A 3,571-nucleotide genomic window follows, 5' to 3' on the forward strand; every position below is an offset into this window, starting at 1 on the left:
ACACACACACACACACACACACACACACACACACACACACACACACACCCCCCACAGGAATTACACCTGTTGATATTCTCACAAACAATCTTACGGTTTAAAGAACTTTTCTTTCAGCTTTCTTTAGTGTGAATATTTAATATAAAATTTGCTCACAGTTCATTCTGGAAACACACCCATTTAATTACATATTGTTAATGAGGCCCTCGGTCATATCTTATGCTACTTATGAGACCTGTGACAGAGAGTGAACAACAAAGATAACAAAAGTAAATTAAAAAGTAAAATTTAACACAATTAAAGGATGAATGAATTTCAAAATCAGTATATTACATTTTTATCTCACAGTTTAGGAAAATAAAACATAATTTACAGATACTAAAGCAGGTGTATGCAGTTTTTTTACATTTACAATGATCAAACAACACTATGAAACAAAAACAAAATAGCTCATTAAAATGAGCCATTTTTATTTTGCATATTCCCATTTCCCGCACAAGATAATCATGCTCATTGAACCATTATAATGTAATTAYTCTGTGGAAAAAAGTCACTATAAAAATACCAGCTGTAAAAATACCTATTTGTCAAGTGTCTTAAAATTTTACTGGCATGGGAAATGAGACTGAGTCTTAATTGCCTTTCAATATAATGCTCAGTGGCTCAACCTGGTCACAGAATTTCATTAGGAGTAAAGAGGAAAACTATCAGAAGGACACAGCTTTTGTTTTGATCTATAAATATAGCCATCTTCCTTCCTCTGTACTCACTTTCTAATTTAGTACCGTATTTATTTGAGTATAATACGTAAAATTTAATCCATAAAATCATCCATAAATTTGGGGGGGGGGGGGTAGTATTATACTCGAATAAATATTTTTAGTTATGTATTTTAACTGAAATATCGGCAAAATTATTGGGTCCGGAAATGAGACCGCGTTGTAAAAAGCAGTTGAAACGAGCTTACCTCTGACACTCCTCCGTTCTTCAGAGCGAGATAGTAACAGATCCAAGCAAGCGACATGATGTGAAAAAAAGGGGGAAAGCAGTCCTGCAGCTCAATAATGATAACAAACTAATGACATTAAAGTGTGACTGAGCCGCTGCTGGAACAACAAACACACATGTCCATCTGTAATGGTGGCCGTCTACTGGTTTTCTAAAAAAAGTTTGTATCCCTGAAAAAAGGTTTCTCTACCAGAGGAGCCGCTTGCGAGCAGGATGTAATCTATATCTGCTTGAAGATGGCCCAGATCTCATGTGAAGTATCTGACTTTTGTGTTGGCGCATCCTGATCGACTATGTGTAAAATGCCAGAATTCATATGATGCTCAAAATCATAGTTTGCTGATATATATTTGTTGTCAAAATACATTTCAGTACATATGTTGTTAAAATAAAAAGAACAGTCCAATGATCATTTTACTGATAAACTGCATATAAAGACTGCAAAGCCTGAAAAATCTTGAAGTCTGTATGAAATTGGAGGTAGTTTGAGGATTCAATTTTTTATGCTTTTTGAGCTCAAAGGTAGGGGGGTTGTATTATACATGAGATCGTATTATACATGAATGAACATGGTAATTTTCGAAAATAATGGCCCAATAGTGTCTGAAAATAATAACAATAATAAAAACAGTAAAGAAAGAGTGAACGATAATGGATGAGAGAGAAAAAAATAACAATGGCAGGGCAGCCTCCTTTCTAATATTCTGCTGAAAACTACCACATCACTCCATAAACATGAAAATGTTTTTTTTTTTTTTTTTTCGTTTTGAAGACCAATCATGCCCCTCAGCAGGACAGTAATTGATCCTTCAAAAGCCATATAGGAGTGGTTGTGCTGTAAAATACCTCCACTTTGTTGTATGTGCTCAATAAATAATGTTGGCAACCTGCTTAGACAAGAGAAGAACTGGCCCCCAGATTTATCAAGATAGTTTATATTGTGGGAAAAAGAAACACCTAAGCTAAACCTCAAAACAAGATACAAGCTGAACTCGAAGATYAAAGAACAGCAATGTCTGCTTGTTGTCTGAATGGAAGTGGGCTCCAAGGAAGAAGACCCAGCAAGACCCCACTTTTGAAAGAGGAGCATAAAAGGGCCTGGCTAGAGTTTAGCAAAATACATGTTGACAAGTCACAAAGCTTCTGGGAGAATGTGCTTTGGATATATATATATTTTTTTCTGCTTTAGATATACAAAATTAGATATTTTTTAGTCACTCTTCACAGAGAAAAGAAAGAAAAAAAATGAGAACTTTTAAAGAAAGAATGCTGTTGGATGGAGGAGGCTTGCTTATATTAAAAGGTTGCTTAGCCCAGCCTGACAGAAACACAGAGGTGTATTGAGTTTGTACAGAATATTAAAAATATTACATTATTTAGCATTCTGGTAAGAGGACRTCCCTATGGTTCACTTTTTTTCTTTTCATTTATTGCAAATATAAGTACACATCGGACATCAGAGGGAATTTCATTAMCAGGTTTAAAGAGTGTAAGAAGGATGGCACAGTTGTTCACAGTCACAGAACAAAAGGTTTCCAGGTGAATCATCAGCTGAATGTGTTTGCTAACACAACTGATATGCCTATAGGATACAAAGCATATCTTGCATTTATAGTTTGTTGTCCTGTACCAATATTCACTGGGCATTTTTTAAACCTAAGATACAGTAAGGCTAGAAATCAGTCACCTGGAGTTAGTCCAACAGTGACCAGACAAGAGTAAATAAATTGCAAAAAACAACCCAAAGTGAAATATTATCAAAAGCTCTGGCTATCTCTAGTTCTGAAAGATTGTTAGTAATTGTACATCAATACTAAATCTGTCAGAATTGACAAACCCATACTGTGTTTGGCTCATGTCTGTCCTTGGAACACCACGGTGAAATATAACAGATCTGTCATCCTTCTCACAAGGATGATGACTCACAGTTACACACTTCCAGTCCTCTGAAAAAGTTTGAGCGATATGGTAAAGTACAGCAAACTTGTAAAATACTCTCACTGTATGTTGTGTAGTTCAGTTTTTTTAGCAGTTAAAAGGACCCATCTCTACAGGGTTTGACTCATCTGAGTAAACAAAGAGAAATGCTGACATGATTCTTCAGCAAGCTCAATGCATTCAGATCTTTAGATTTCAAAATGAACACTGAAGGCATATGACTCACATTTGGCCTTGGAATTTAAGCTGTTCTGCWAGGTGGGAGGCTCCAGTTATTATAAATAATTTAACATTTCATTTTATGGCAATGGAGTACTCTTAAAATTACAAATTAAACACYAGTTGCCCTTTATGGGTTTTATTTAGTGGTTCTGTGCTTATTTGAGCAGATAATTTATCATGAGAAGCTCTGGGAACCTGTTTGAAATCCTGATATACAAACAAAAATAAGGGTTGTGGGATTTTGAACCATTCTAAATAAAATAGGAATAACAAGATTTTAAAAAATCACAGGAGCTYCCCAAAGATACAAAACCCTGTTAATTAATTCTCGCCACTGTAAACGTTTGGACATGTCACATTTTTCACATCCATGTTAAGCATTAAATAAAAAAGACAGAAATTT

The 3,571-nt window shown here is 35.0% G+C and overlaps 1 protein-coding gene across 2 annotated transcripts in view; it reads left to right on the forward strand.

Annotated features, from left to right (window-relative positions):
* The window catches only part of luzp2 (leucine zipper protein 2), a 205,595-nt gene that overhangs the window by 161,959 nt on the left and 40,065 nt on the right, over positions 1 to 3,571 (forward strand). The window lies entirely within an intron of this gene.

The sequence above is a fragment of the Austrofundulus limnaeus genome, unplaced genomic scaffold (genome assembly GCF_001266775.1).
Source record: "Austrofundulus limnaeus strain Quisiro unplaced genomic scaffold, Austrofundulus_limnaeus-1.0 Scaffold159, whole genome shotgun sequence".
Classification (NCBI taxonomy): Eukaryota; Metazoa; Chordata; class Actinopteri; order Cyprinodontiformes; family Rivulidae; genus Austrofundulus; species Austrofundulus limnaeus.